Source organism: Nomascus leucogenys, chromosome 5 (genome assembly GCF_006542625.1).
Source record: "Nomascus leucogenys isolate Asia chromosome 5, Asia_NLE_v1, whole genome shotgun sequence".
In the NCBI taxonomy this organism is placed as follows: domain Eukaryota; kingdom Metazoa; phylum Chordata; class Mammalia; order Primates; family Hylobatidae; genus Nomascus; species Nomascus leucogenys.
In genome coordinates, this window is record NC_044385.1 from 57,194,022 (window position 1) to 57,209,144 (window position 15,123).

The following is a 15,123-nucleotide window of genomic DNA, read 5'->3' on the forward strand; positions in this document are numbered from 1 at the left end:
ATGATGAGAGGGAAGAGAGAAAGAGATACCTGAAAGGAAGAGTCTTTGTTAGATGCTTGTTTGATCTCCATAATCCTGCAAAACCAAGTGTGTATCTTTTTCCCCTCCAGGGAGGTGGGGGAGGTACCACTTAGAAGTTAGGAGGTTAAGTAAACATTACAGGTAGTCACAGGTTCAATGCACTGAGCCCAAACACACTTCACTGAATTGAGTTTTCAGAACCTTTTTAACTGGATCACATCTGTGGTAAGCCATTTCGGCTTCTGCACTGCAAACCTTTTTGGGCTACTTGAGTGGCAACCACACTTCTGACTCCTATTACTATCTGCTTCTGCTGTTGCTATTTGAAGAGATTGAAACAGGCTTTAGGTAGCCTCTTGATCACAAAAGCAAACTCCAACAAAGCTAGAGTGGCTTCAAAAGATGGTCGAGGCTTAAAGAAGTGGGAAAAGGATGTTCTAGAAATGAAAAACAGAGGGCAAAGTACAAACACCATAGCGGAGTGTGCTCAGGGTCATTCTGAAAAATGGTTAAAAGAAGTAACAAGTAATATAATCAAATTCATAATTAAAAAAAATTTTCAATGAAGTAAGGAATGTTCAATGAAAGACACTACCAGCAGAAAATAACTCCTACTTGGGTTTAAGGAGCCTTCGACTCAGCTTCACCCCCACTTCTGCCTACTCTAATTATGAACTACTCTGCATCTTTAAGTACTTCCATTTTGAGTAAAAACAAAATAATAAACACTATAGGAGAAGGAGCCCTAGACTAGAATCAGGATTTCTTGAACCAGCTTTACTGTTCACTTGCCATTTGTGACCATAAGAACCTTTCTGTTTCTTACCCATTACGGAAAATAATCGTTTTTTCTGTCCTTGCTTGCTCCCTTTGGAACTTGTCCCCATGTGACCAGTGTCATCTGAATAATAAGCCACCTTATGGTGTTGTATACATCAAATGAGATCACATAAAGACACCTAAAGACACTTAACCCATAAATCATTATGCAAACATGTACTTTTACCAAAACTGATAGATGCTATCCACAGTAACTGTCCAAACTGCTTTACCATGGCTGTTGCTGTCTTTCCACTAAGACCCTAGGCTTCAAATTACCACTTTAGCATTAATTTCTTTCTGCCCCCATTTTAAGCATCCATAGAGGTGCCTGTCATTATCTTTCTTATTGACTATTCTCTCAAGGTATCTATCCTATTAGAATACATGTTAATAGCTGAAAAAAAGAGACCTACATTGTTTTTGCCCTCCTTCCAAGGTATGGTCTCAAAACACACACACAGATCTGAAGGTTTCTTAGGGATTTTCTCTCTATTGCTGCTTTCTTTACTCTGCCAGTTACTGGGAAATTTTCTATTCTTGGTACAGTACTAAGTACTTTATTTATTATTTACATTCTCTTGAGTATACTCTTTAAGTACAACACTGTGGGGTAGGCTTTTTTTTTTTTTTTTTTTTTTTTTTTGAGACGGAGTCTCACTCTGTCACCCAGACTGGAGTGTAGTGGTATGATCTCGCCTCACTGCAACCTCCACCTCCCGGGTTCAGGCAATTCTCCTGCCTCAGCCTCCCGAGTAACTGGGACTACAGGTGCACACCACCACACCTGGCTAATTTTTTGTATTTTAGTAGAGACAGGGTTTTCACTGTGTTGCCCAGGCTGTTCTCAAACTCCTGAGCTCAGGCAATCCGCCCACCTCGGCCTCCCAAAGTGCTAGGATTACAGGTGTGAGCCACCGTGCCCTGCCTGGCTTTCTTTTTTAGATTAGGAAATCAAGGATCACAGAAGTTAAGAAATGTCCCCGAATCACACAGCTAATAAACAACAGAGTCAAGATTTGAACACAAATCAGTCTGGCCCCAAAGTCCCTGCTCCTGACCTGTCCCATCAGGTCTTAGAGGCAACAGAGCATCCAGTCCAGAGCCTGAAACCTACACAAGGGTGTAGGTATAGTCAGGAACCATCCTTATGTAATTGCATTTATGTATAACCTACTTTGTTCAGAAAGCAAGATAACATTTATTGGAAGTGAAAAAGAAGTATCAAATGAGTTAGAAATCAGACTCATGCAAAGACGCATCCTTTTAAATCCTATACACTGGCTTACAGTGAACCACAAATTTGGTTCAAGAACTTTTAAAGAGGAAGCTCATGGATTGTAGAATTTACTGTCTATAAACCACAAATCTATCAAATACTCAAGGAATGTTCCTTCATTCTTGACTCTAAAACCTGAAAATAATTTCAGCAAACATAGTTAAGTCCATACCTGGTAACATTCTATGCCAAAGCAAAGGCTGAAGAATCACTTTATTTTCCTCTGTATTTGATACTCCAAATGACGCCTTCTCTTCTGATCATATCAAAGCCTAGTTTATGGCAAATCACTGTCAAGGAAAGATTCTCTAGTAGGCGCTAATTTTTTAAAAAAGCCAAGAGACTCTGATAGCTTTCCACTCGTAACATACTTATTTGGGATCCTTTCCCCTTAAAAGCAGTGGTTTTGTAACTTTTTTTTAAAAGCAGAACCTTTTCTTAAAATAAAACTTTAATCAAAACACTAAACAGCTAAAAGGGAGTGGCTCTGATTGGATCAAAAGTGAAAGTTTTCCCACTGATTTCTGTGGGGAAATAGATCAAAATGCCTTGCTCAACTCAAAACTTTTCTGGATTTCTATTCATTCAACTGTAAAAAAAAAAAAAAAAAAAAAAAAAAAAAAAAAAAAAAAAAAAAATTGGCTGGCCTAGGTTAACTCCTCAGATTACTACTTCAGAAATTCTGTTAACTTAAATTTAAATGAAATTTGCAAAATCTTCTGAGGATAGTCAGATTAATCAAATTCTATGCAACTTAGGAAAAGAAACCACATTCCATCCATTCACATATGGTTTCCTCATTTTATCACAACCAATACCTTCAAAATAATCTTAAAAAAAAAAGAAATTTGACCAGGTATAGTGGCTCACACCTATAATCCCAGCACTTTGGGAGGCCAAGACAGGCAGATCACTTGAGCTCAGGAGTTCAAGACCAGCCTGGGCAACATGGCAAAACCCCATCTCTTCTAAAAATACAAAAAATTAGCCAGGCATGGTGGTACATGCCTGTAATCCCAGCTACCCGGGAGGCTGAGGTGGGGGGATCAACTGATCCCAGAAGTCAAGCTTGCAGTGAGCCAAGATTGTACCACTGCATCCCAGCCTGGGTGACAGGAGTCTGACCTTGCCTTAAAAAAAGAAAAAAAGAAATTTATGCTGGGTGCAGTGGCTCACGCCTGTAATCCCAACACTTTGGGAGGCCGAGTCGGGCAGATCACCTGAGGTCGGGAGCTCGAGATCAACCTGACCAACGTGGAGAAACTCCATCTCTACCAAAAATACAAAATTAGCCGGGTGTGGTGGCACACGCCTGTAATCCCAGCTACTTGGGAGGCTGAGGCAGGAGAATCGCTTGAACCCAGGAGGCGGAGGTTGAGGTGAGCAGAGATCATGCCATCGCACTCCAGTCTGGGCAACAAGAGCAAAAACTCTGTCTCAAAAAAAAAAAAAAAAAAAGAAAGAAAAAAGAAATTTCAAAACTACCAGAAATAATTTGACCTGAGAATTAGGCAGCCCCCAAAATAAAACCAAAATTCAACAAGCAACAAAAAATAACATATGAAACCCAATACTTCAGGAATAATATTTGAATGCTAACTGGACCTACAAAAGAAATATTAATCTAATGCTTGTCGAGTTTTAGACAAAGCCATGGAAAGTTTAGCACCATTCATTCAGGTGTTTCTGAAAAAGAACTAAACATCTTGAGAGAAGCAGAAAACTGTATGTGTTTTAAGTTATATTATCCTACAGCACTTCTGACAAAAGAAAACCACAAAAGCCAACTTTTGGACGTATTCATATTAATAAGATTCTATCCTAATATTCTAAAAGGTAAAAGTTGCAGATTTTTTTAATGAAAGATAATGGAAAGCAAAAAATGCACAGTAAGAATTGTCTTAATTACTGGAAATGCAGGCACCTCTAATTTTCAACATCTAAGGCAGGGGTGTCCAATCTTTTGGCTTCCCTGGGCCACACTGGAAGAAGAATTGTCTTGGGCCACACATAAAATACACTAACACTAACACTAATGACAGCTGATGAGCTAAAAATGAGTAAATAATAAATAAATCACAAAAAAATCTCATAATGTTCTAAGGAAATTTACAAATTTGTGTTGGGCTGCATTCAAAGCCATTCTGGGCCACATGCAGCCCATGGGCCATGGGTTGGACAACCTTGATTTAAGGTTTCAGAAATACAATCATCCTAGAAAGCATCTTCAGCATGATTCAGTTTTGCTTTTTCTGAGCTCATTTATTCATTTCCCTTGCCAGTTCATTCATTTCTGATGTCCAAGCATAATCAATGCTCACACCGAACACCAGGAGCGCCATCTCCTGGTTTTAAAAAAAGGGTAAACACAAGGGTCTATATCATGCTGAACACTGGGTGAGGGGGTCCACGGGGCTGTTACAGAGAGAATCATGTTGTTTCTTTTTTCTCTTTCAGGAATTCACTGAAACAAACAAAAAACAAAACAGTAAACTAGGCAAAGTGACAATGTAGGTGAGATACCATTATACCTGCAAAACAACCCAAAAAGTAAATGTCTCTTCAGTAAAATGCCACTACTTTCAACCTTACTTCCTATTCTTGGCACTTCAGTTTAACATGTGTCTAGAACCAGACTACCCACCTATATATTTCATGGTCTATTAAAATATTTGAATGTATTTGTCTGCTATCCAAAATTAACTCATGGTAAGCAAAAAATAATAATTATTATAATTAATTTGTTAATAATAGTCATCACTATCTTTCCCCTTCTCTAGGCTTGGATATTTACTTTTGTATTTTAATCTAATTTCTCTCTCCTTAAGGCAAGAGGATCACTTGAAGCCAGGAGTTCAAGACCAGCGTCAGCAGCATAGCGACACCCCATCTCTAAAAAAAACTTAAAAAATTAGCCGGTCCTAGTGGCACACACCAGTAGTCCAAGCTACCCAGGAGGCTGAGGTGGGAGGCTCACCTGAGCCTGGAGTTTGGGGTTACAGTGAGCTATGATTGCACCACTGCACTCCAGCCTAGGTGACAGAGCAAGACCCTGACCCAAAAAAAAAAAAAAAAAGAAAAAGCAAAGGAAATGTATCCCAAGAATATAAGGTTGGCTTAATCTCCAAAAATCAATATAATAACTACTATCATAAAGGACAAAATCACATGATCATCTCAATAGAAAAAGCATTTCCCAAAATCCAATATCCATTCATGACTGTTGATTTGTTAAAGAAAAGATGTTAAATGATATCAAGAACAATACAGTATGTGTGTGTCAATGGAGACACAATGAAGAAGCTAAGGCAAAATACATGGTCCCAGAGAGGTTAGAGTGCCAAACAGAGACAGACAGGAGGTCCTGAGACAGGAGAGGGAAGGAGCAGGAGGGAGAGGGAGAAAGAAGAACTGTGGAACTACACCTTTAAGGGACATTATTCCTTATGCTTTCCTTCTTGTGAATTGGTTAAAGAACACAAATGTGAATAGGAACTTATTCACACGACTTCTGAGGCTGGCCATTAGGTTTTACTCGGTCAGCAGCTCATGGTGTGTTGCATTTTGGGTCAGTGAGATGAGGCACAAGTAGGCCATATTGCAAACAACTGCAGAGAGGGGAAGTTCTAACTAGGCCAAAGGTGACAGGGCATGACTGAATTACAAACAATTTATGTTAGGCCTAAAATGGATGCTAAGGTAGCAACTATATTAAACTTAAAACAGTGATTAAAAACTCCTAGACTTAGAAGAAAACTTCCTCAACCTGATAAGTCGTCTACAAGAAAATAACTAACATCATGTTTCATGTTGAAGGACTGAATGCTTCCCCCTGAAATCAGGAACAAGGGAGGAATATCTAATCTTATAATTTCTACGCAATATTGTAAAGGAAGTTCTATCCAGTGCAATAAGGCAGGAGAAAAGAAAAGAAGGGGGAAAAGGGGGAGAAAGTATCTAGATTGGAAAAGAGGTAAAATTGTCTTGCTAGTCAATTTCATGATTACCACATTTTATGATCCTATACATAAAAAGTCTAAGGAATCCACAATAAAACTACTAGAATTAAAAGACAAATTCAACAAAGTCACATGATACAAATTAATATAAAGAAATCAACTGTAGTGACTACAAAGAGGAAACCTAAGGGAGTTCCTCTGTGCTGATGGAACAGTTCTGTAACTTGATGTGGTAGTGATTACATGAATCTATACATATGATTAAATTGCACAGAACACACAACTGAGTGCATGTATAAGCTAGTGAAATCTGAATAAGGTCTGCAGATTGCACCAATGTCAATTTCCTGGTTTTGATTTTTTTTCCACAAATAGGACTTTTTACTTGCCATTATTATAAGTCTGAACTTTAAACAGATTCTTGGACTGGTGGTTCATATCCATCAGCTCATTCAACTTTAGCACCTGTCTTGCTCCCAGTGGCTTTTCCAGAACTACTGCCTTCACCATGAAGCTCCATGAGTTTTCCCAATTCAAACTTGGGCTTCTTCAGCATTTTTACTTTTCTAACGAAGACATCATGGAGAGGATAAATGGATTGGCAAATCTTTTCTATGTATTTTCCAATGCTGTCTGGAATCAATTTATTGACCACTTCTTTCAAGTCATTTTTCTGCACCTCCCGGGTCTTGATTTCCACCATATTCTTCTGGATTTGGTGGACCTGTTGGTGCTGAGCATAAAAGGTTTTCCATATCTGATTGTTACATTTTTTTTAGGAAAACCAACACAGAACAGACAAAGCAAGTAACCATCGGTAGTCTTGACATCAACATGAGCTTCAATCCCTGTCTGCCATTTTTTGACCATGGAACACATTTTGTCACGGGTAAGATCCATGCCAAGGAAGTTAGGAAGTTTTTGCCCTGAACATCTTCAGTAATCAGCTTGAATTTTCTAAATGCAATCTCATCATTCTGCAAATCAGCAAGACTCACCTCAAACACACGACCCTTGAGGCTATCAGATGCAATTTTGTTTCCTTGGGTCCTGGTGACTAGCATCTTTCCAATATTCCTTATACTGAACACAGCAAGTGCTTTCACATCATACCAACCTTTCTCAGAAAATGGATCAACCACTTTCTTCTTGGCTCCCTTTCTGCCTCCTTTTGTAAGGCGCTTGTTCTTGCCAACAGCCATGGTGCTGCTCAGAGAGCCAAAAGGGCAGTTTCGACATTATACTATAGTTATGTAGGATGTTACCACTGGAGGAAGCTAGGTAAAGAATACAGAGAACCTCTGTGAACTATTTTTGCATTTCCAATGAGTCTATTATTGTTCCACAATAAAGTTATTTTTAAAGTTAACTGTATTTCTACATACTAACAACAAACTATGAAAAATGAATATGATCTTCAGATGACTCTTTTCTGAAAATTTGGGAACTACTGACTTAGACCTTTTTTGAGATAGTAAGTACGTAAGTTACATAAGCACATGATGTCCCACACTCCAAACTATATCTCAGTGAAGTTCCCAAACATTACAATCTCCTGGCTATCATTTAAATTTTTCGAAGCCCATGTACTACTTCAGACCATCGCAATTTCTGAGGCTAGGTCAAAGGCATCAGTACTTCTGAAATTCCCCGCACAAACCACTACTGTATGAGGCAACAATTCTCAAATTTATGTTCCAGGATCTCTTATACTTCAAGACCCCAAGAAGAGTAAAAATAGAAAAGGAAAAAAAAAGAAAGTAATGAAACAAGGTGGCTTGAACCCAGGAAAGAAACAAAAGAAAGAAAAAGTCATAGTAGAGAAGGAATTAAGATGTCCAAGGGAGAATAATAGATTCAAATGAAAATGTTACAAAGGGCATTGAGGAAAAGTAGAAAAACAACCATAAGAAAGTGAAATTTAAAAAGAAGTATAAAGGGTCAAAGTTGAAGTGAATAAAACAGAAATTAGGCAAAGAAGGTCAAATATTCATATAATTAGAAATACATATACCTCCAAGATACATATACATCAAACTCTGGAAGAAGATATTCAAAACACTAAAACAGAATATTTAAAATAATACTCTAAGAAAACTTCCTGAAAATAAAAGACCTGAATCTACACATTTTAAGAGCCAACTGGGGAAAACTGACCAAGAACAAACTACCCCAAAAATGTAACCTAGTAAACTATTAGACTTCACGCATATGAAAGATATCTTCGAGGCCTCCATGCTAAAAGATATCAGAGAATGATATCAGAGAATGAATCAGCCTGGCATCAGACTTAGCAAAGCAACATAGAAAGCAAGACTAGTAGAAAATCATTCTCAAAAAGCTTAAGGGTGAGAACCTGTCTCAAATAAATAAATCCTAAAAATAAGAAAAGCAGCTCAGTAAAAAGGATTGTATATCAAGCCAACCTGTCCTTCAACTAACGAGGCTAATAAAAAAAACTTTGAACAAGCAAGAACTCACAAAATACTTGCACATGTATCTTTCCTGAGGGTTCTAATCCCTTTCTCAACCCAGGTTCATCATCTGGACCACAGGCTAACTATGTTCTCAGCTCTGCCAAGAACATTATACAACTCATACAATGCTAGATGCACAAGAGAGACACTGATACATTACATTCAATGGAACATCCGGGCTTGAGCTCCATCTAAACAAGGGATGACTAAAGAAACGTAAGCAAAAGGACTGGTCACAAAGTGAGCATTTTATGTATTTAAGTATAGAACTAAGAATAAAAACAAGACAGAAAAATGATACATAAACTGTATATGTCCTGAAAAAATTTGAAAATGCAACTGAAATAATGGGAAGAAAGGGAAGAGAAAAAGGAAAGAAAAAAAGATACAATCATAGGTGATTGTATGGTGAACAGATGTGAAGCAAAAGATGCCTTTTAAAAGTAGCATACAAGACAGTAAAAAGATAGGTTAAAAATAAGAAGGGGTTGGCCAGGCGCGGTGGCTCACGCCTGTAATCCCAGCACTTTGGGAGGCCAAGGTGGGCAGATCACAAGGTCAGGAGGTCAAGACCATCCTGGTTAACACGGTGTAACCCCGTCCCTACTAAAAATACAAAAAATTAGCCGGGCGTGGTGGCGGGCACCTGTAGTCCCAGCTACTCCGGGGGCTAAGGCAGGAGAATGGTGTGAACCCAGGAGGTCGAGCTTGCAGTGAGCCAAGATCGCACCACTGCACTCCAGCCTGGGTGACAGAGCCAGACTCCAACTCAAAAAAAAAAAAAAAAAAAAAAAAAAAAAAGAAGGGGTTAAGGTACTACAAAAGGTACTAAACTCAATGGTACTATTAGAATAAAAACTTAGTCCCACCTTCCTGATATCAAAAGAATTTTTTAAATTAAGAAAAACACATAAAACAATAAATGAACAGAGTAAATATACCAAAATACAGACAGTAATTTAACACAATGACAGACCTGAGAACAAACCTACCAGTTATAACAATATGAATGAGCTTAACCTTCTTACTAAAAGAAAGATATTTTCAAATTTGCTTAGAAAGCAAAGACTATGCTGTATGTAAGAGACATACTTAAAATGCAGTGATTCAAAAAGGCTAAAAATAAAGGAACAAAAATTTACCAGGTAAAGAAAAATAATCAAACAAAAAAAAAATCAAGACAAAAGTTATCTGAATAGACCTACTTTTAAATACTAAAAGTTAATTTCACAATGTAGAATACATTATTAATCTCTATGAACTAAATAATAAATTATGGCTGATCCAAGAGTAAATGAATGGAAACACACCATAAATAAAACACACTACTTGATACAAAGCAGAGCATAGGAAAAAAAAAGATATAAATGATTTCAACAATATAACCAACAAAGTAGTTTTTCTGTATATATAGAGAGACAGCACTACACTCTGGTAACAGAGAATATAGTTTCTTGAACACTCACAGAAAATTAAATGTTAAGGCACAAAGAAATCATTACTATGTTCATAAAATGGAAATATCACAAAAACTATCCTCTCATCACAGTGCAAAAACAAAACTAGAAATACAAAACACTGAAAATGATACAAATACTATAAGGAGAGGTGGACAAATGAACAGTGGTACAGTTATACAATGGAAAATTATACAGCAAAAATAACAGATGAATTTAACAAAACTTGTTGAATGAAAGATCAAAAAACAAAACTACATAATAATGATTGTATTTCTGTAAAGTTCAAAAGCAGACAAAACTCAGTATTAGAAGTCAACTTAGTCGTTACCTTTGGAGAGGGGTGGGCATGAGATGAAGGGAATGTGAGGGCCTTCTGAAGTTCTGGGAATGGTCTGAGTGCTGGTTTCATGGATGAATTCATTTTGTGAAAATTCACCTATACTTCTGATGTAGACTTTTCTGTATCCATATCAGTAAAATATACAAAAATAATAATAGTAGTAATTAAACCAAGAAAAATAAAACTAGAAATTAAGAACTAAAAAGCCTTTCCACCTAAATTTATACAACTCTTGGGTGAAAAGGGATATACAAACAAATGACTGAATTTCTGAGAGATAATGAGAACCTATACATCAGAGTCCATAGAACACATTTAAAGTAGTAATCAAGGAAACAAAAGCAAAAATAAACAAATGGGATTGCATCAAATTAAAAAGCTTCTGCACAGCAAAGGATAAAATGAACTGTGCACTTAAAAATGGTTAAAACCATAAACTTAATGTTACGTATATTTTGCCACAAAAAAAACTGAAATAAACAAAGCACAAACTAAATTTATCAAGGAAAAATGAGCAAATGCACAAACACAAAAAAGATAAAATATACTAATCACAGGAAAGTACTCTGTACACCTCTACGGAAATGAATTTAAAAGCCTAGATGAAATGGATAATTTCATAGGAAAACAGAGTTTACCCAAATGGACACCCATAGAGACAGAAAGCTTAGGCCAACTAAATTCCATAGAAGAACTGAAAAAAAGTTATCAAACTACCCTCCCCCAAAAAACCCAGATGATATCAAGAGGCAAGTCTATCAAACCTATACAAACCAGATAATCCCAATATTACATCTATTTTTTTAAACATGAAAAAAAATTCCCAAATCCTTTTTTATAAATCAAGTGTAATATTAATAACTGAACCTGACTGTGATCACACAAAATAGGAACATTACAAACCAATATCACATATGAATATTAATGTCAAATTCTGAAATAAAATATTAACAGACTCCAACACCACATTAAGAGTTTATACCAGGCCAGGCGCGGTGGCTCACGCCTGTAATCCCAGCACTTTGGGAGGCTGAGGCAGGCGGATCACTTGAGGTCAGGAGTTCATAATCAGCCTGGCCAACATGGTGAAACCCCATCTCTACTAAAAATACAAAAATTAGCCCAGCATGGTGGTACGTGCCTGTAGTCTCAGCTACTCAGGAGACTGAGGCAGGAGAATCGCTTTAACCTGGGAGGCCGAGGTTGCAGTGAGCCGAGATTGTGCCACTGTACTCCAGCCTGGGTGACACAGCGAAACTCCATCTCAAAAAAAGAGTTTATACTAGGAATGCAATAATGATTCCAATTAGGAAATCTAGTAATATAATTCACCATATTCATAAGTCTAACAAGAAAGTCATATAATTGCCTCCACAGGAGGCCGAAAAAGCCCTTGATAAAATTCAGAATTAATTCCTAATATATATATATAGAATAAATAGGAGTAGATGCATACTTTCTTAAAACAACTTAAGACAGAACAAGAATGAATTAGGGTAAGAGCATGTGCATGCACGCACATACACACAGTGAGTGCAAGTGCCAAAATCCTAAAGGGCAAATTCTACACACATTCCCATTAAGGTCAGGAACCAGATACGAATGCCCACTACCTTTTCCACTATTTAACATTTTTCTGAAGGTATTCACCAAGGCAATTAGACAACAGAAAACAATTAAAGGCACAAACAATGGAAAAAAAGAAAAACAACTCTCTACTGGTTGATGACGTTAGTAAACCTGAAAAACTCCAGGAATCAATGACAAAATTAACTCAAACAATTAAAGAATTCAGCAAGGTAGCAAGATATAAAGTAAACAAACTAGTCTTCACATACACAAAGAATAACCAGTTAGAATGCAAAATAGAACAGAAAATCCCACTTATAACAGCAACAAAATACTCAGGAATAAACGATAAGAAATGTTCAAAACTTATACAAAGAAATCTATAAATTTATACACACCTGAAAGGCACATGAAAGTAGACTTGAACATTTGACTGTTCTTGGCTAAGACATCACAACTTCATCAGGTTGTCAGAGTTGATTTATAAATATAAAGCAATTCAATAAAAATTACACAGCTTTTTAATGGAGCTCAACAAATTGATGCTGAAGTTCATGTGGAAAAGCAAACACAAAAGAACAGCTCAGTAAATGTTGCAAGGGAGGAGCTAAGAGGTAGAAATGCCCTTTCCAAATATTAAAACAAAGCCTCATGATTAAAATTGTGTGAATAGCATATGAACAGACAGACCAACAGAATGGAATGGAACGCCCAAAAATAGACCCAGCTACATACAGAAATCTAATATACAGCAATGGTGGCATCACTAATAACTGGGTAAAGATGAACTTTATAAATGGTGTTGGTACAACTCAATCACTATTCGGAAGAAGACAAAATCAGATCTATTCCTCACACCATATATATCAGAATAAACTTGTAGTGTATCATAAATCTAAATGTAAAAAATGAAAACTACTCAAGTACTAGAATAAAATATTGGTGAATCCCTCTACAAATAATCTGACCTTGACTCAAAACCCATGCCCAATTTAATTAAAGAAAAGCTTGATAACTCTGACTACATGAAGATATTTTCATGGGGAAAAAAATCAGAAAAGTCAAAACTAGGAGAAATATTATAACATATATCAAAGGAATATTATTCCTAAGGCAAAAAAAACTTTTAAAAAATGAACAGAAAAGGTGCAAAAATTCTATAGAAAAAAAGGGCAATAGACAATTCTCAAAATAATATAAAAATTTCCCTTGAACATAAAGGATGCTCAACTTTAGTCATAATAAAGGAAATAAATATAATTAAACTACACAAAGATTTTTCACCCATTAGATTGGTAAAAATTTGAAAGCTTCACTATATCCTCTAACTAGCAGGCTATAAAGAAACGGGCACTCACACACTGCTCAGAGTAATGCAAAATGATACAATCTCTATGAAGGGGAATTCAGCAGTGTCTAACAAGATTAAATATACATTTATCCTTCAACCCAGAAATCCAAATTTGAGGACTTTATTCCCAAATTAAACCTCCTGCAATATAAAAATACATACACAGGGTTATTCATAGCCACATTATTTGTACTGTAATTGCAAAATATTGGAAGCTACCTAAATGTCCAAACACAGAAGACTGGTGACCAAACTGCATCATATTCACACTATGTGAACAGCACTATACAGCTATAACATTATGAGGAAGAGCTCTGGAATCTGATAAAGAGTAATTAATTTCTAGAGTATATTTTAAGTGAAAAAAAGCAAAGTGCAACAGAATTTAAATAGTATTCCATCTTCTGTTTTTGAAAAAAGGTATATAAGAAAACATACATGTACTGTCTTAAAAGAAACTAGAAAAGTGAGGCTGGTTATTTACAAGAGGGAGAAAGGACACAGTCAAAGGGATATGAGAGGGAGGGACACTTCTTTGAAACTACGGTTTTTGTAGTTTTGTATTAGATTATGTTTAAAAAAAATCAAATCAACAAGGACCCTAAAACAAATGATCAAGGTGTAATTTTTTGTTTTTTTAAGATGCAGTTGTGTTCTTGTGGCCCAGGCTGCAGTTCAGTCGCATGATCTCGGCTCACTGCAACCTCCACCTCCCAGGTTCAAGCAATTCTCCTGCCTCAGCCTCCCACGTAGCTGGAATTACAGGCACCCACCACCACACCCGGCTAATATTTTTGTAATTTTAGTAGAGATGGGGTTTCACCACGTTGGCCAGGCTGGTGTCAAACTCCTGACCTCAAGTGATCCTCCCGCCTTGGCCTCTCAAAGTGCTGGGATTAAAGGCATGAGCTACCATGCCCGGCCGATCAAGGTATAATTTAAATGAATAACAAAACCACATTTAAGGAAAAACTTGTCCATTTAACCTAAAGTTAAAATGTATTAGCATAAATGAATATCTTGTTAAAAATCTTTACTGCCTGTAGGATATTTCAGGATGTTCTCTTTTACATGGCTGACATTGGTAATTCGTGCCTTCCATCTTTTATTTGAATTTATTAATCCCACCAAATTGATTGATATCATCGATCTTTTCAATAACTGCAGATGTTCTCTACTGTATATTTATTTTCTATTCTATCAATTTCTCCTCGTTTAATGTCTATCCACTTCCTCTGGGTTTGGTATGCCGTTCCTTTCTAACTTCTTAAAATGGATGTTCACATCGTTGAATATTTTTCAGGCTTTCTTCTTTCCTAACACATATGCATGTGTGTTATATATATCAGAATAAACTTGCAGTGTATCATAAATCTAAATGTAAGGCTATAATCTTCCCTCTGAGTATGACTTTAGCTGCACCTCACAAATTTTTATATACAGTATTTTCATATTAATTCTAATCAACATATTTTGTAAAATTTTCTAATTCTCACTGTAATATCTTCTTTGATCATGGGATACTTAGAAAAGGTTTTCTAGCTACCTTTTGCTATTGATTTTAGTTTAATTTATAGAACACTCTGTTTGAATTCAATCTTCTAAAATATACTCAAACTTGCTTTTCCCAACAAGCTGATAGATACTGTCCAGTCTACTTATAAAGAAAGTGCATTCTGCCATTAGGTACAACAACTAGACACACTGAGGCAATTTTATTAATTGTTTTGTTCAAATCATCTATATCCTTTGTTCTATCAGTTGCAGAGAAAGTACAAAAAAAAAAAACTTCCCTCTATGATTGTGATTTTATTTTCTCTCCCTACTTCTTTTTAAACCAATATCATA

General features: G+C 36.4%; 1 protein-coding gene and 1 pseudogene across 2 annotated transcripts in view; both read right to left on the reverse strand.

Annotated features, from left to right (window-relative positions):
• WASF3 (WASP family member 3) overlaps positions 1–15,123 on the reverse strand; it is a 131,626-nt gene that overhangs the window by 105,082 nt on the left and 11,421 nt on the right. The window lies entirely within an intron of this gene.
• Positions 6,488–7,280, reverse strand: LOC100588310 (annotated as a pseudogene).